This window comes from Herpailurus yagouaroundi, unplaced genomic scaffold, assembly GCF_014898765.1.
Source record: "Herpailurus yagouaroundi ecotype Mexico unplaced genomic scaffold, PumYag 208, whole genome shotgun sequence".
Classification (NCBI taxonomy): Eukaryota; Metazoa; Chordata; class Mammalia; order Carnivora; family Felidae; genus Herpailurus; species Herpailurus yagouaroundi.
In genome coordinates this window covers 8,123,422-8,142,507 of record NW_024412439.1, presented here as the reverse complement: position 1 = coordinate 8,142,507, position 19,086 = coordinate 8,123,422, and the positions used below count along the sequence as shown (strand labels likewise).

The window sequence follows — 19,086 nt, the reverse complement described above, 5'->3', positions numbered from 1 at the left end:
CTGGGAAGACCAGGGAGATGGCTGAGTCTGGAGCCTGGGTGACTCCTGAATCTGAAGGGTCCCACCCTATTATTTCTACCCATCCCAGGGGGTCGGATCAAAAGCTCCTGGGATTAATTTAGGTCATGAGGAATCCAGGACCATGTCTAGGGGCTTAGAGTGGGCAAGGAGCAATGAGCTAAGGGAGAGACTGCATCCTAAGAAAAATGGTTGAGGGGTGGTTTTCATCCCTGGGTGCTGATTTGGGGGGTATCTCTTAGTTCAGCTCCACGCTCGGAAGGAAGTCTGAACCAACCAGAGTGAGCCCAACAAAGGTGAGCCCAACAAAAGAGGACTTGGGAAGCACTTCCTTAATGACATACCTTGTTTGAGCCCTGTGATCTCAAATCTTAAGATGCTCTTCAGAGTCCCAAATCTTAAGGGTGTCTGAAAACAGTGATTGGGATGTTGACAGTTCCTAGTAGAAATTTCAGACAGCCCAATGGAAAGTAATGACTTGAACATAAATACTCTTGCCACACTCGCTTAGAACATTCTAGGCAGCAAGCTGATGGGAAGCATTATGGCCAAATACAGTGGTTCTACATTTTAATGTGCACCAGAGTTTACCTGGAGGGCTTGTTAAAACACAGAGGGCTGGGCCCCAACCCTGGAGTTTTGATTCAGTAGGTCTGGGGGAGGGCCTGAGAATTTGCATTTCTAGCAAGTTCCGAGGTGATGCTGCTGCTGCTGGTCTAGGGACCACATCTGAGAACTGCTGGCCTCAAACTTTCTTATAAATGTGGTCCTTGAACCTGTTATAATTGCACCACCCAGGGATGTGCTGGAAATGCAGAACCCACGCCAGATACAGAATCAGAAGCTGCATTAAAAAATTTTTTTTAATGTTTATTTATTTTTAAGAGAGAGAGAGAGAGAGACAGGGTGTGAGTGGGAGAGGGGCAGAGAGAGAGGGAGACAGAGGATCCGAAGCAGGCTCCAGGCTCCGAGCTGTCAGCACAAAGCCCGATGTGGGGCTCGAACCCACAAATGGTGAGATCATGACCTGAGCCGAAGTCGGATGCTTGAATTGACTGAGCCGCCCTGGTGCCCCCAGAAGCTGCATTTTAATGAGATCTCCAGGTGATTTCTAGGCATAGCAGACTTGAGAGGTATTGGCCATCGTGCAGTGTCCTCCAAATTTCACTTGTGTGTAACAGTGTCAGGGTGTGACAGGCGGTGTTTAATTAGATTAACACCTGCCTTACAACTCACTGGCTGGTGTGTGTGTGTGTGAGTGTGTGTACACGTGCCTCTGCCTCTCCCTCTCTCCCCTCTCCCTCCCTCCATCCTATCCCTCCCTCCCCAAACCATCCCCCCTTCATTGATCCTTCTATGTATTTTCCCTGCTTAGAAGCCAGAAAACCTGGCTTTAATTTCTGGCTTTAACGTCCCAGTGCTGCACTTGGTCAAACCACTTAGCTTCACCGGGCCTCTGTTTCCACTTAATTTTTTAAAAAATGTTTATTTATTTTTGAGAGGGAGAGAGAGAGAGAGAGAGAGGCCACAAGCAGGGGAGGGGCAGAGAGAGACACACAGAATTTGAAGCAGGCTCCAGCCTCCATCCGAGCTGTCAGCACAGAGCTCAACGCAGGGCTCGAACTCACAAACTGTGAGATCATGACCTGAGCCGAAGTCGACACTCAACCAACTGAGCCACCCAGGCGCCCCTCTATTTCCACTTAAAATGAGGTCGCAAGTCTAGCTTATTTCTAAGGCCCCTGCAGCTGCTGTGACTCTCAGACTCCTTTTCTGTCTCTGCACCTGCTTGTCCCGCCCCCTTTGGATTCTGACTGCCCCCCTCCCACCCTGGGTCCCCTCCACTTCTTTTCCCCCAGTTACCCACCTTCCCTTTCCCTCCTGTTTCCCTCCTACTTGTTCTCCTGTAACTGATTATAGAGTGAAGTTACACACGTGTATCCCCATAGCTCTCTTAAGAGAAGTTCATCTCTTTTTCTAATAAGGCCTTTTACGTTTCCTATTAAAAGTAGGAGGATTGAACTGTTTATGGTTCTCTCTTGGAAGTCAGTCTCCCCCAGCTTACCCGTTATGAAATTGCTCTTCATGGGTAACAGTTGTTTTATTATTCCTTCTGGTGCCACTGTGGGGTTTTATTCCTACAGGCAGAGAAGCATTTGCTTCCCTCTGGGCCTTATTCGGCTAGGCTGCATCGTAATTCTACTTTGGTCAGTGCCTCCGCTGAACCATGGTGGTTAGATTTTCAGAGGAGAGACTAGACATTAGAAATTAAAGTGGAGGGGCGCCTGGGTGGCGCAGTCGGTTAAGCGTCCGACTTCAGCCAGGTCACGATCTCGCGGTCCGTGAGTTCGAGCCCCGCGTCGGGCTCTGGGCTGATGGCTCAGAGCCTGGAGCCTGTTTCCGATTCTGTGTCTCCCTCTCTCTCTGCCCCTCGCCCGTTCATGCTCTGTCTCTCTCTGTCCCAAAAATAAATAAACGTTGAAAAAAAAATTAAAAAAAAAGAAATTAAAGTGGAGAGCATTTAAAAATATTCATTAATTCGTTTAAAATTACTATTAGGGACACCTAGGGGGCTTAGTCGGCTAAGCATCCAACTCTCGATCTCGGCTCAGGTCACGATCTCACGCTTTGTGGGTTTGAGCCCCATGTTGGGCTCTGTGCTGGCAGTGTGGCACTTACTTAGACTTCTCTCTCCTTTTCTCTCTGCCCCTCCCCCCCAAAATAAATAAACTTAAAAAATAAGTAAAATAAAATTACTATCAAATCCATTACCTGTTAGTGTAAATAATACATTTTTATGCAAATGACTATATTTTCCAGAACAAAAATGAATTAGTGTGAAGAGTAGCATTGTTTCTTATTTTTGCAACTTTCTTTAATGTCTGCTGAATAAAAGACAGCTGGATTTTCACGCCTGCTTCTGTACTCAGTCTGTTACTGGAAGTTTTATTTTTGTTGTTAATTTTTTTTCACATTTATTTATTTTTGAAAGACAGAGCAAGACAGAGCATGAGTGGGTTAGGAGCAGAGAGAGAGGGAGACACGGAATCCGAAGCAGGCTACAGGCTCTGAACTGTCAGCACAAAGCCCAATGCGGGGCTCGAACCCATGACTGTGAAATCATGACCTGAGCCGAGGTTGGATGCTTAACCGACTGAGCCACCCAGGTGTGCCTTGCTTATTTGTTTTATTTTGGTTAAAGTAAATACAGAAAATCTGGCCTTCTACAGTTACGTAGTTTGGAAAAGGAGAGAGTATTTTCATTGTCTTTTCAAATAATTGTGAATATTCTTCTTAGATATTGTACCAAAACATGACAAGTGGTAGTTCCTTAAAGGCTAATTGCAATGTGGAATAAAATCTGAAACTGTATCCAGGAATATTTGTACGATGTGGGGCTCAAACCCATGAACTGCGAGACCATGACCTGAGCTAAGTTGGACGCTTAACTGACTGAGCCACCCAGGCGCCCCCTGTATTTGAACTTTGAATGGATCTTTTCCCACCTGTGAACATCATACGTGAGTCCCTTGGAAAATACTGGTTCCCTGAGTTATACGAAACTTCCAAATGTTAACATGTTTCGAAACAGGATATGAAACAATCACAATTATCAATGTCTGCACTGACTTCATTAGAAAATTCTTCAAGTATTAGGAAGTTGTCAAGTTAGTGGTAGCAGATGCAAGTATTCAAAAATTCTAATTTTTGCTTGAAAGCTCAAATATAGGACCACCTGGGTGGCTCAGTCGGTTAAGCATCTGACTTTGGCTCAGGTCACGATCTTACAGTTTGTGGGTTCGAGGCCCGCATCGGGCTCTGTGCTGATGTCTCAGAGCCTGGAGCCTGCTTCGGATTCTGTGTCTCCCTCTCTCTCTGCCCCTCCCCCACTCATGCTCTGTCTCTCTCTCTCAAAAAATAAATAAGCATTAAAAAAAAAAGAAAGTTCAACTGTATCATTAGTAACAAATACTGTCAGGTGTTTTTCTCAAAATGATAAGCAGACTTCATTCCTTTCTGAGAACATGTCTGCCAAATATCCAGTTCTGGAAAACCACATTTCTTTCAAGTATTGATGGCACCGTGTGAATATAGTGGCTAGCTCATACTGCAACTCAAGCAACTGTGCATGTGCTTTTCCTGGAGACAACCACCTAACTCTGTCTGGTACGTAGCAGGAGTGCCTTCCACAGACTTCCCATTTCATCACAGAGAATATTCTAAATATATGTATGCAAGAATTGAAGGATGCTAAAATTAATAATTTTTGTTGCTTGAAATTGTAATTTTTAAGTACAGTTGGCTTTTATTTTTTAATTTAGTTTTTTAAGAATTTTTAAATGTTTCATTTATTTTTGAGAGAGAGAGGGAGAGAGAGAGAAAGTGGGGGAGGGTCAGAGAGCGAGGGAGACAGAGGATCTGAAGAAGGCTCTGTGCTGACAGCAGAGAGCCCAGTGCAGGACTGGAACTTGCAGAACCTCATGAACTGTGAGATCATGACCTGGGCCAAAGTTGGATACTCAGTCGTCCGAGCCACCCAGGTGCCCCCAAAACTGGCTTTTTAAATTAAAAACAATTTTTTTTCCAACTAGTCTGGCTTGGTGGCATCCCTTGATTTGTAATAAAGCACCGGAAGTCTTGCCCACCCTTGTTTTGCATCATTAGGTTAACACAGTGAAACAAGGCAAATAGTATCTAGGCATTATTATGAAAATTGTCTGGATCTCCTGTTCCTCCTGAAAAGTTGTTAGGAATCTCTGAAGATCTGCAGGTTACACTTGAGAGTTGTTGGCACAATGAGGGAATCTTGTCAGGTTACAGGTGTATGACCTTACATGATTTAGCATGGGTTAGCATTCAGCATGATACCCAGTGTTGGAAAATGATCTACGTCAATCATTGGCAACAGAATCTCTGTGGCTGAGGCTGGGGAACCTGAATTCTTCCCAAGGGCCTCAAACCCAGCGATGTTTGGGAACTACTAGCTTGAGTCATTATTTTGCTCTCCTGAAACCACTCTTTCCAAAACCATGGCATGGTCCATCGGTCCTGCACAAAATGACCTTAGGCAAATATTTCTTAATTGTAATAATCATGTGTTCGTTAAATCTATTATCGTATCAAGACTTAACTGTCATCAATTGCGAGGTAAGTTATTTCATGTTTCAGAAATAAAAAAAAAAAACGCACCTCACTACAGTCCTCATTTCACTGATTGTAAGATGCTTCTCATGTTCAGAGATAATATTTTGTGAAAAATGTGAAGAAACTTAAAATGGGTCAAATCAATCAAGGGTGATTGATATGTGCCTCCCATTTAGAGAGTGTGCTGTTCCCGTTGATGCTGGTGATGTGATATAAGGCAGTGTTTTTCTCACACGTTAGTGTGTGGATGAATCCACCTAGGCGTGTTGCTGAAATGCGTGTGTTGATGCAGCAGGTCTGGGGTGGGATCGAAATTCTGAAGATCTAACAAATGTCTCAGCTGGTGGTCCACACTTTCATAGCAAGCATCCAGGGTAGGGTGACTAAAAAAACGAATCGAAGAAGGGGCGCCTGGATGGCTCAGTGGGTTAAGCATCTGACTTCGGCTCAGGTCATGATCTCAGGGTTCACGAATTCGAATCCTGCGGTGGGGTCTCTGGTGTTGGCGCAGAGCCTGCTTCGGATCCTGTCTCTCTGTCCCTCCCCCGTGCTCTCTCTCTCAAAGATAAATAAACATAAAAAAAAAATCGAAGAAAAAAACGGAATCCATGTAAATAAAATCATTAAGGGACTTAACAGTACTGGTGTTAAATGGATAAATCACAGAATGTGTGACGGTGGGTAAGAATAGAGCCTGAAGATGGGGACAACCACAATAGCCCACGGACGAACTATTTTTAGGCATCTCAGGGAAATAAGACTTTCCTGTGGGTTTCAAGTCACGATCAGTTTTAAAGTGCAGATTCTTTCCTTTTAGCCACTACTCTAACTGTGACTCGGAACCCAGGATCTCCTAATTTTACTACCAGGATGAGGCACGAGTCGTGTCAGCAACATTCTGGAAAAGGGGTTAGTTATCCCTCCTCCTTGAACACCGTCAGGGACAGCTCTCTTTGTTTTGGACACTTTTCACGGGCTCAAGATTCTTCGTGCTGGAGACTAAAATCTGGCTTGTTGTAACTGCTGGACCACCCACCCGCATCCCGGCTCTTGGTAACAACAGGGGGAGTGCGAGCCTTCTGCCCACAAGACAACTCTGAACCCATGTGGCGGCTTCTCTGGTTCTTCTTAGCTTTCTCTTCTCCATGCTGAACGGCCTCCGTCCCACCTTCACCTGCTTCCTCCGTGATGTGCTTCTGACTCTCCTCTACTGTCATGGCGAACCCACTGCTGTTAATCTCTCAAAGTATGACATCCAAACCACATGTCGTCCTCCATCACCTTGTGCCCTCCCCTCTCTTGACCCAGGTGCAACGCCCGAGGTGGCGACTGCCTTTTGGCAGCCCCGTCCCCCTGCTGACTCACCGCTCACTGTCAAGCAAAACCCCCTCAATCCTCTGCGTGCGTGCGGTTGCTAAGTCAGATCTTCTCGCCATAGTTATGCAACTGTGCTCTGCGACCCAAGGATAAAACCATTCATTCTTGGCTGATCAGCTTTGCCTTGTTAGGTCTGATCCAACTCTCTAGGTGTGATTCATGGTGCTCCTGGACGCTGCCCTCCCCAAGTCCCTTAATTAGCATCTTCTCTGTTTCAAAAACTGGATCTGGGCTTATATGCCTATGCAGCCCTGTCTCTTCATCCCCCAACTCTGTTCCTCTGTTCCTGTCCTTGGGGTCTTCTGAGACAGCCACCCCGGTCCACTTAATCTCCATTGCCACCTTCTGAGTGCCCCACCCCCCTTTATCTGTTTGCCGTCAGGGCACCTGATGTCACTCTTGAATTTCTTTCATCCCCCTTCAGGCTGGGAGTTCCTCAGCCACCATATCTTGTCGGCAATGGTGGGGTCAGGACTCAATTATACTTTGGTGTCCTTGGTCCTAAGTCATCTGGAATTGTCTCTAGTAAATGCAAATCTTGCAGGGAGGTGGGAAGGAAAGGGTTTTTTATTAGTATAGGTTTGAATCGATCTCTGTTCTCTCGGAGGAAAGGCATAGTTGGGTGGATTCAATGATGTAGACTGCTCAAGGAACAGCAAGGTTAGCCTGTGTGTGAAGACTGAATCATGACAGTATGAACGTTGAACGTTACCTTCTGGGCCAACTAACTATATTGACCTGGAGCTTGTGTGTCAAAATTCTGCACTGTATTTTATGCCTATTAGGGTAATGAGCAAATTTGGGGAACTATTCTTCATTTGGTAAAACCTGCATATTTTGAAATCTGCCTTTAGGAATACTTAAGTAATTGGTTTCAGTTTCCTCAATTTCAGCTCCTTATGAGCGCAGTCGGAATGAAAATAGGTAAAACAAAGTTTGCTAATTTCAAATCTGGTTGAAATTGACTCTTACCTTCTTGGTTTCCAAAGTGATGTCCGGTGTCCTTCAGGAGCAACGTGTCTTCTTGGGGGTCATTTCAGAAACCAAAACCAAACACAAACAAAGAACAAGTGAACTCTAAATAAATAAATAAATAAATAAATAAATAAATAAATATATATGTTTATATAACAGTTTAAATAAATATAGAAACTGTGTTTGCTGCAAGTTCTGCTTTTAAAAAGGTACACAGCAGATGTGGGATGGAATTAAATTTGCCACTCCCCCCCCTTTGGTTAAATGATTATTCTTTAAATAATTGGTTAATTACAACATACGGTTTATATCTTTTTAAAAAGTATCTTCTGTGTGCGCAAAGTACCATGTCAGTTCTTTAGGATGAGGTGCAAAGAAGAATAAAGATGGTCTCTGCCCTACGTGAATGCAAAATTTAGTAAGAGTTAAAGAGAAACGATCAAATAAATCGTCAACCAAGCAAAAGTAACATAAATTCTGAAAGAGCCTGATGAAATGCTATGGGGCCTTAGGGAGATGATGCTTCTGGCTGAGAGTAGGGGGCTGTGAGCGGTCAGGAAAAAAAAAAAAAGAAAGGAGGGAGAGGAAATGATCCAAATTTAACCTGGATGCTTAAAGCCAGTGGTTAATTCATTTGGAAATAAGAGAAAGGTGTGAATTGTAGGCAAAGCCTCTTTCAGGCGTGTAGGAAAAACACTCCCTTGAATAGTCTACATTCTCTTAGAGAGGATGAAGGTTAGGGAGGGCAGCTGAAAATTCGACTAGGACTAAAGCATCTCCAGTCTAGGAGTTTATAACCTACGTGATGATCTCTAGGAGCCGTAAGAGTCTGAACATTTTTGACATCAAATTTAATTTAAGCAAACTTCCCATTTATTCCACAGTACTTCTATGGAACCAGGGGACCTGTCATGAAATACCATTTGGGCAGGAAGAGACATTTCAACACTTGGCTTATTATTTTTGTTGCCCTTTCCATCTCTTTCTCTTTTGAGTCTCTGATCATCTCCAGCTATATCCCCTGAAATTCTTACCCAAATTTTCAGGAAAAAATTCAGTGATTACATATTATATTCTGAGTCCTTAGTTTCAAACAAGTAAGACGTGGAGGCAGAATCTGTTTTCTAACACTGGTTCCATCAAGAAGCTCTTGTAATTTCTTTGAACTTTGGTTTCCTTCTGCTAAACGAGACAGATGGACCAGAATAATCTCCAGGATTTCTCTTAGCCCTGTGAATGCATGACAGGAGGTACTCAGGTGGAGACGATGGCCTGGAATCAGTCTCCCAAGCCTGGGGCCCCTCTGATGGATGCAGTGTCAGACGTGACCCAGCCCACCGTCCACAAGGCACGCTGTGCAAGACCAGTCTTGGACAGCAGCTAATCATGCCCACGGGGCATCCTAGGATGGACAGAATGCTTGGGAGAGCTTCTTCCTGCAATCATCTCCCAGAAATCCTGACATGGGAAACAATTTTTAAATAACCATAAAAATTTCAAATAATAGTTCAAGGCAATCACAGAAGAGATATCACAAATTAACATGTTTATTTGCTAACCGCGTGGTGTAACACGTACCTAAACAATTAGGAGAGAGGTGGAATGATGCGTCATATTCAGTTTTATTCTGCAGGTTACACATCTTTTGGTCTCCTAATTGCTTACAGTCTTTTTCCTCCTTGTAAGAGCTTTTTGAAAGGCAATTATCTATCTTCCCGTATTGTCACCTGTCTTACCCTTAACACCAGACCTTACGCTTAGTAGGTCTTCAATAACGACTCCGTGTGGCCGTACCTCCTTGACCTGTAACCTGATGAGGTTTAATCACAGCTACACGGAGCAAACAAGTGGGCACTTGTGAGCACTTACCTTGAGATGCTGCGGCGAAGCAGTTTCGAGAGTGTGGCCCCCCAGCTCTCTTTATACTCCCAAATCTGCCAGCCCAGCACTCCAACTTGGCTATATTTGGGGGATCACCATTTACTTGTGAGATGTAAATGCGTCGTAGCCCTGATCTCTCACTCTTGTTAAATTACTTGGATAAATGACCAGCGGAGGCTGCATAATGCCAAGTCAGCTGCGTAGGGATTTCGACGTTGGACACAGATCTTTGAGACTTAGAGAGTCCTAGGGGCTGAGTGCACTGGGGCAGGGTGTGCTAAGAAGGTCAGTGAAGGGCAGAACCACAGGATGAATTGTCAAGCAATGGGCGATCAATAGCACGGACGGTAAGTCCATCTCAGCTAGCTAACATTGATATGGAATGGTGCGTGCCTCTTCTCAGAAGTTTCGGGAAAACTTAAGATCAACCATTTAACACATCCAGTGTTATTTATTTATTTATTTATTTATTTATTTATTTATTTATTGTTAAAAAAAAAAAAATCCAGTGATGAAGGAAAGCTTTCTAAAACTTTGTATTATCTTGTGTTATGTAATCTGTACCTGGAAGAGGATCTAACTTTTTCTTGCTCACCCAGGCATCTGGGAGGATGATGGAAAGCAGTCATCAGAGTAACTAGTTTTTCGTAGTGGGTTTTTCCCTGTGCTAATTGTTCCTAGATTGTGAAGAATTTTTGTGTTTGTTTTTTAGTTTTTTTTTTTTAATTTTAAAAATGTTTTTACTTATTTTTGAAAGAGAGAGAGAGAGAGCAGGAGCAGGGGAGGAGCAGAGAGAAGGGGAGGAGACACAGAATCCAAAGCAGGCTCCAGGCTCTAAGCTGTCTGCACAGAGCCCGATGTGGGGCTCGAACTCACGAACTGTGAGATCATGACCTGAGCCCAAGTTGGATGCTTAACTGACTGAGCCACCCAGGTGCCCCTTGCTTTTTAGTTTTTACACCTTCAACTTCATGGCCAGACTCTCAGGTGTGATTTCCTTAAAAAAAATTTTTTTTTAATGTTTATTTCTGAGAGAGACAGAGACAGAGAGAGTACAAACGGGAGAGGGGCAAAGAGAGAGGGAGACACAGAATCCGAATCCAAAGCAGGCTCCAGGCTCTGAGCTGTCAGCATAGAGCCTGATGTGGGGCTCAGACTCATGAACCACGAGTTCATGACCTGAGCCGAAGTTGGGCGCTCAACCGACTGAGCCACCCAGGCATCCCAGGTGTGATTTCTTTTTGTGGTTAGTATGCTTGCCTCTACCTGCCTGAGTTTGTTTTTTCTAATCTGGTATAGACCAGGAAGCAGATTACAAAGTTCGAATCATGCTGAAGTTCAGAGTCAGTAAGTTCCACATGAAATTCTGGAGTTCTGATGACAATACATGGTCTTTGTGACAGCTCTTATGGTTGCTTGGGTTTTCTTTCTTTCTTTCTTGCTTGCTTGCTTGCTTGCTAGAACATAAGTGATATTTGAATGTGTAGAAAATTAGAGCCATTGATGGCAACACAGAATGACTTGTTTAAGTCATATATGATCAATGGTGACTCAAGAGTCTCATTCAGTCCTCCAGTGGGTAGTCTGGTACAGGTGGGGCATTGCCACAGGAAAGTTGGCGTGTGCGTAGAGGAGGAACAGGAACAGGAACAAGATGACACTGTGTGTAGAGGAGGAACAGACAGGAATAAGACTTCCACGTGGTGTTTTCCAAAGTAGATTTGGCAGAATACTGCTTCTGAGGGAAGCTGCAAAATAAATGGCCCAGTGGCAAACTGGAAGAATGGCAAACACTGTTGCCAGCCATCAGAGATTCACTGAAGATATTAGCACATTAAGGGATCGGAGCCATCTTTTTCAGTAAACAGGAGTAACTTTCATACCTGTGGATCTGATGGTGCAATCCCATCCTAGTCCCTGTTCCAGAAAACAAGAAGGGAACCAGAAGGCTGTAATCCACAAGGAGGTTGTCTCTGTTCCTTAGCAGCATTTGGCCCAGGAGAAAGCCACAGAGAGCCATCAGCCATAAACACAGCTGCTTTTATTCAAGGGACAGCCTTCTGCGTGTAGCAGATGTTGAGTCGACGTTCCAGCGAATAAATGAATCCAGGGGATTCATGGGGAATCTGTGGAGTGGTAGGAAAGACAATGGAATCAGGCTCAGTTTCACTTAATAGTCGTAGTTTACACTTACTAAGAACTCACCGCATGCCAGGCTTTGTCCATATAGGTTCACTGAAGCTTTGTGATAGTTCCTTCTGTGAGGGGAGCACTAATATCTTTCTAGTGACCTTTTTACAGGCAAGGAAATTGGGCCGCTGGCAGTGGAAGTGAACTGCCTCAGGCCATGTGAAGAGTAAGTGGTGGGAACAAGATTCAAACCTTCTCTGACTCAAGAACCTGTTCCTGTAAGCTTTTGCTTCCACAAGCATGTCAGTTTTGGGTGCCTGTTCAGCACGAGCTTCTGTGCTTGCAGTGGGCAACGGGGATGCAAAACGGGGCCATTGCCTCAAAAGAGCTGATAAAAGACGTGGGGACAGGGCCCCTGGATGGGAAAGGAGAAGCCACTTTTCCAAGGTTCAGCTAAGTGTCCGAATGAGTGGGATGGGCCATGGATTAGATGTAAGCACAAGGCATTTGAACCCCCTAAAGCATGTTGTATATGCAAAATCTCATCAGAATTGTTACTGGTGAGTGATACTGCTTTGGAGGAGAGAGAGATCTGGAAGGAAGTCGGCGGCGGCCGGGGGGGGGGGGGGCTGCAGAGATAATGATGAACTTTTTGTAGTAGTTTCTAGTTCATCTTGCAGTTTCGTATATTATGTTTGATTTTCTCTACCAGCCTGAGGGGTTTATGTTGTTCATATTCATATTATTATTATTTGTTTAATTTTTTAAACATTTATTTATTTCTGAGAGACAGAGAGACAGAGCACGAGTGGGGGAGGGGCAGAGAGAGAGGGAGACACAGAATCTGAAGCAGGCTCCAGGCTCTGAGCTGTCAGCACAGAGCCCAACGTGGGGCTTGAACCCACAAACCATGAAATCGTGACCTGAGTTGAAGTCGGACACTTAACCTACTGAGCCACGAGCTTCCAAGGCCCAGTGAAGGAGTTGGGACATTGTTCTGAGATCACTGGGGGATCTTTAGATGTTCTGAGCAGCACAGTGAACATATATATGTAAAGATATTTGATGATGCTTCTAGAACTGATGGTAGGATATAATGGAGAGGGCAGAACCCAGGGGAGCCCAGAACCATTTAGCAACTATTTAAAAAACCTTGCTGCAAAACTCGCTGAGATGATTACACAGACTCAGAGCCTGCGGGCAGGCAGTTAGAGAGTTAGCATTATCCCCTGGATGGCCCTACAAACTCAGATCTGTGTGAAAACTCTCCACAGCCCCGGAAGGCTGGCCTTCACAATGGTCGTGCCCTGCTGTCTCTGAGTCCATCCTGCAGATCCAAGGAGGAGAAGATTAATGTGGATCAAACTTTTTCCGCCTCACTGTACCATTTAGGTATAGCGAGAAAAGAAAATGTTTAAACCTTGGAGATGAAAAGATCTCTATGTGCCACAGATTTATTGTTTTGAGTCTTAACCCCGCATTGTATCAGTACATTAAAATCTACTTGTGTTGAATACAAAAATAATCATGGTGTGAAATAAGGAGGGCCTTGATTAAGTGAGATAGAATGAGATTTAAAGGGAGAGAGAGGGGCGCCTGGGAGGCTCACTTGATTGAGCGTCTGACCTCGGCTCCAGTCATGATCTCATGGTTTGTGGGTCTGAGCCACGCATCGGGCTCCGTGCTGACAGCTCAGAGCCTGGAGCCTGCTTCAGATTCTGTGTCTCTGTCTCTTTCTGCCCCTTCCCTGCTCATGCTCTGTCTCTCTCTCTCTCTGAAAAGTAAATAAACATTAAAAATAAATAAATAGATAGATAGATAGATAGATAGATAGATAGATAAAAAGAAAGAGAAAACCCAAGGGATACCCTGAAGGTAGCATCCATGGGACTTAGATGGCTTCCAGGTTTGACCGCCTTTCATCTAGCCCTTATTTCAGCCTGGGAATCTAGGGGCATGACCCCAGCCCCAAGGAAGTACAGGAGAGAAAGAGGAGTTTAGATTTTCAACGTGTTGAACTTGAGATGACAGGATGGAGCGACAAGTGTTCAAAGTTTAAAGAAGTCAAGGCTGAAGACCATAGGTCTATGGGGAAGGGGACTTTTTGGGGGGAGGGGAGCTGCCACCTGTATGGGGCAACACTTGAACTCATTAAGGAGGTTAAGCTCTCTCAGAAGAAGGCTGCATGTTTAGGAGGTGAGAGGAGGGAACGCAGAGTGGGGAGGAAAGGTCATTCTGCGGGTGGGCAAATACCTGAGTGAGGTTTCTTTGGAGCCAAAGGGAACCAGTGGGTTTGCATTTTACTTCTGCCAGTTAGTGACTGTGGCAAGTCACATCACCCCTTTTACCAACTGTGCTGTTTTCCCTTCAGCTGCAAAAGCATATGGATAATTCTGTTTCTGCCTAAGCAATGTGGACGGTGTGGGGGATCAAACAAAATACCGTCATTTCCATCTTGATCTGGGTGTCTCTGCACGCAGCCTGTTTCTAGCTCATGCCAAACACTATGTTTCCATCTGCATCATCCTTGATATAGACCACAGCAAATAATCCATCAGCACCAAAAACCCAAGAGAGCAACATGGACTTTATGAAAGATTTTGTGGTGGGAAGACGTGGAAGAGTAGGGTTATATTACACTCCCTAGAGTTAAGTATTCAAAGTGTGCATCAGAAATGTCAGGTCTACAAACTCCATTTTCCTTCACAAGGATGCTGGTGGTTTATTTCCTTTCCTCCCCGGAGTGTCTCCCCCAACTCTTCCTGGTACTCAGCTCTGTTATGGGAGCCCTTCAGTTCTGCCATTCCTATTCAGCTGATTACTCAACAAAATAAAAGTCCTCAAGTAAAGTAAAGTAGAAGACTACTTTTGGCTTTAGTAAGTGGGGTGACCGCCTATTTTTACACTCATATGCCCTTTTGGGGGTCTCATCTTTATCCCACTGCTACCGCCTGCCATAGTCCATAGCTCACACAACCACACCATCATCCTATCTCTCCCAGACCTGAGAGGAGATCTGTGAACAAGGGCTTTCTCCATTCTTGTGACAAAATCGTTTTGTGAACTCGAAAGCAAAGGGAACTTTATTATTAGAGTCAGAACAAGTCAAGGGCGGTGATATTTTCAAGAGAGAGGGTCTAATGGAGACCACTATAGAGAAGCCAGAGAAAAAGAAGACCGAAAAGGGCATTGCATTGGTCAGGGAGGTGATCTTGACATTAATGTCAGCAGGATGGTGGGGGTGGAAGCTTTGATGGCAAAGGATTAAGGAGTGAGCAGGTGTCAAGGAGGAGGGAAACGTTTTCCTGATTTTCCTAGGAGCAAATCTCTCCACCAATCACTATGCAAGATGCATTCAGAGGAAGCATAGATTTGGATGGTGCAAGAAAGAGAGAGGCAGTAGCAGGGCCAAATAGAGAGGACTAGGAAATAAGTGTGACCAAGGTCATTCCTCAGAGGGCTACTTGAGAAGAAAGGGCAATTAATTGTGCTGGTAGCGGGATCATACCTTACCCCTCACAGCCATGTAAGAGCTTATGTAACAGTTGAAATTTCAGCAAGCAGCAGGAAGTTCCCTAGCCAGGGACAGAAATTTCTGGGTGAAAGTCATAGGACAGGTACATTACTGAGTGACACTAATTCATATTTGCATTGCCTAATTAAAGATTTGGGTGAGAATATTAGATCCCAGAACCAGAGTTGGGGGGGGGGGGGCGCTGGAATATTATCTAATCTAATTCTGACCGTACAGAATCAGAAATTGAGGTTCCAGACAAATTACCTAATTAATGCTACAGGTGGAAACAGACTCCCTTCCTGTTCTACTTTCAAACCCAAGAGACCTAATTCAGAACTTGTTCAAATGCAACATATACCCTTCTTCACTGCTGGCATTCATACATAGGATTTTTGCAAAGCACAGTTGATAGGGGATTATCAAAAGAATCATTTAAATAGATTCTCCTTAAATCTCAATGAGGATATAGATCGATCAGCTTTACACGTGGGAAAACTGAGGCCTGGCAAGGTTGAGCGGCTAGTCACACAGCTAGTAAGTGGCAGAGGGGCACTAGAACAAACATCTTTGACTCCAAGTCTGGTTTGTGTTTTTGCTCAAGGCAGCTGCTTTTGGCTTTGCAAGATCCTGTAAGACACTAATGCTCTCAGAATTATACACGCTTCTCAGAATTACACACAAACCAGGCAACCCTCTCTGAAACAACATGGGAGAGATTGTGTGGATGGTCTGGGAACACTGTGTTCAAAGAAGAAATCCTACTGGCCAGGTCTGCTCTGTAAACTGGAGACTTCCCTGCTTGGCCTCATAATCTGGACTGATGCCCTGCCAGCAGTAGGGTCTCCTGTCATTTGCGTGTCATTTTTGTCTGTTAGTTGTGGTTTGGTTACTTTGGTTGCTTAAAGCCCCATTAGAACTAGGAACAGTATGACTGATTACTTTTAATTACTACTGTTGGGGGGCGCCTGGGTGGCTCACTCCGTTGAGTGTCCGACTTTGGCTCAGATCATGATCTCATGGTTCGTGAGTTTGAGCCCCACATCAGGCTCTGTGCTGATAACTCAGAGCTTGGAGACTGCTTCGGATTCTGTGTCTCTGTCTCTCTGTGCCCCCCACTCCCTGCTTGTGCTCTGTCTCTGTCTCTCTCTCTGTCAAAAGTAAATACACATTAAAAATTTTTTTTTTAATTACTACTGTTGGGATCTTAAATGATGTATTCTAAAATACGTGTATTCTTTGCCAGACATAGCCAAAATGTATATTTATGTTGTTAAGATCTGCATGCAATGTAGTAATTAAGAATGGACCTTGAGAGTCACAATGCTGAGGTTCAGATCCTGATTTCATAATTTAAAATTTTTTTTTTTCAACATTTATTTATTTTTGGGACAGAGAGACACAGAGCATGAACGGGGGAGGTGCAGAGAGAGAGGGAGACACAGAATCGGAAACAGGCTCCAGGCTCCGAGTCATCAGCCCAGAGCCCGACGCGGGGCTCGAACTCACAGACCGCGAGATCGTGACCTGGCTGAAGTCGGACGCCTAACCGACTGCGCCACCCAGGCGCCCCCCTGATTTCATAATTTAAACTGAATTTGGGGCAAGTTATTTAACTTTTTCTGAGCTTGTTTCTTTATCTGTAAAACGGGGATAATAACAAAACCTAACTCATGGGGTTCTTATGATGGTTACGTTAATGAATGCACGGCAGGGTATTATTTGGAAGTGATTCCATAGTTTGGGAAAGGGAAGAGTAGGCAGTGCCATGTCAGGAGGACAGCCTGAGATTTAGAAACCAGGAGCTTTCTCTAGAGCTTTCTCTGTCAGTGCCAGGGCGCTCTGGAAGCCAGGACAATGCCATCTTTGCTGTTATTTCCTGTCTCTTATGTTGCTGTTTGGTGAAGCTCACCAGATGACCACACCCTGACCATTGTCCATCCAGTCCTCCCACCCTACCCAATGCGTTTAGCCAATTTCCTGTTCAGATGGCGAAGAACACTCTTAAGTCAACAGCACCCCTCCTCCCCCAAACACACACTCATACACACAACAATAAGAAAAAACATGCAAGATGGAGCCTGGATACTGGAAAGCAGCATGACCAACTATCCTAGTTTGTGTGGGATTGAAGAAGTTCCTGAGACTTTCAGTTTTAAGGTCAGTACAGTCCTGGGTAAATCCAGATAAGTTCATCACCCTACCTGAAAGGTTGTTGGGGGGGGGGGGGGGGTATGATGGCAAAGCCCTCGAACCTGTCTGAGATGGGGCTACCTAGAACCAGCTTTCGATCTCCCACCATGCCAGGATGGTGACAGAATTCATACCTGGAATTGCTAATTTTGAGGCTGTCATGCACAGAACCAGCAACATAGTGAGCATACACTCATTCAATCGTTTATTCAACAAACATTCATTGAGCACCTACTATGCGCTGGATTTTAAGTGCTGGAGAACAAAATAGGCAAAGTCTCGGGATGCCTGCGTGGCTCAGTTGGTTAAGTGTCCAACTTCAGCTCAGGTCATGATCTCACAGTTTGTGAGTTCCAGACCCACATCAGTCTCTGCTGACAGCTCAAAGCCTAGAGCCTGCTGGGATTGTGTCTCCCTCTTTCTCTGTCCCTCTCCAGCTCGTACTCTCTCTCTGTGTCTCTCAAAAATTAATAAACATTAAAAAAATTTTTTTTAAATAGGCAAAGTCTCTGCCTTCCTGGAAATTCTTTTCCAGTGTGTATGCATTATTGTCTAGGGACAGACAATAAACAAACACCTGATGTCAATTAGCGATGAATGCTCCGAAGGAAAGGCAAAGCAGGATCAGGAAATAGCGGTTGTGTGGTGTCTAAACTGATAAATCAGGGAAAGTTTCTCTGAAGAGGTGATCTTTGAATAGACACGAAGTGAAGGAGCAAGCCATTAGAAGGCCCTGGGAGGTGAGTGTGCCTGCACAGGAAGGGAAAAAAGGCCAGTAGGGCAGGGACAAAGGGAGCCAGGGAAATAGTAGCAGGGAATGAAGTGGCACAGGTGGCTAGGGGCCAGATGGTTTGGAGCCTTGCAAACTAAGGTAAGGACTTCGGGTTTTAAATGTCAGCTGTCATTATAATGGCAGCTTTGTTCTTTTTTATTGCATGCTGAGTGTGCGCCCTAGCAGCAGCTCTGCTTCATTCAGTCCAATGGAAAGAATTGGGCTCCTGAAGATACTGTTCCGGCCATTGAGGATAAAAAGCTGATTCTCCGTTTATACTCCAGTTGGGGTTTGGAGAGGGAGAAGTGGGTCACAGCTCTGAAAATGCGGGAAAACTCACCTGCCCTGCGTGGGCTTCGGGGGACGCGCCGTGAAACTCCTGGAAATAAACAGTTTGAATTTCCCAGAGAGGGGAGGGGCCACTTCCGGTGCGCCGCAGGGCATCATGGGAGGAGTCGGGTGGAGGGAAGAAAAGGCCGGAAGTGGCCCGCCGCCATTGTTCGGACCGAGCTGAGGCGAGGGCGTGGCGTTGCCGGTGAGTGAGCGTGTGGGGTTTGTGAGGGAGGAGCGCCTCGCGCGTCCTCAGGACCTATTCGCGCTGGCGATGACAGAGAATAGCCGCAGGAGGCCGGGTGGTGGCGTGGGGATGAAACTGGGCTTGGGGCACGAACTTGAAGGCGGGGCCGTTAGAACCTTCTGGAAAATTCTTGAGTCTCCCACATTGCACAGGGCGCGGGGTTCAGTCAAACATATCTGTCATGCACGTCATGCCCCTCCGGTTTGCGTTGCGCGCCGTGGGATTCAGCGGCATTGTTTTCCAGAATCCCGAGGAGGAGGACTGTGTTGCCCAAAAGGCACCACCTTTCCCGCCCACGCTCGTCACGCGGGTGTGTCACGCTGTGAGCCCTTGTCCTTTGAACCTCTGACTCTAGTAGCTCCGTTTCCCCGGAGCGAGCCGTGAACCCCGGTTTCTGGGTGAACCCGTGAAGGTCAGGCCGCCGTGGGCCGAGAAGAGCCCTGCGTTGGGCGCTGTCCCCAAGGGGACTGTTTTTCTCCTTGGACACCGCGCGGGCTCTGTTTT

General features: G+C 45.3%; 1 long non-coding RNA gene across 1 annotated transcript; it reads right to left on the bottom strand.

Annotated features, from left to right (window-relative positions):
- Positions 1-10,859: 10,859 nt before the first annotated feature.
- Positions 10,860-18,448, bottom strand: LOC121015905 (uncharacterized). Its single transcript, XR_005784036.1, has 3 exons — positions 18,346-18,448; positions 11,280-11,522; positions 10,860-11,056 (listed from the first exon to the last, which is right to left on the bottom strand). It is a non-coding gene; the product is annotated as an uncharacterized LOC121015905 (long non-coding RNA).
- Between the last annotated feature and the right edge of the window lie 638 nt (positions 18,449-19,086).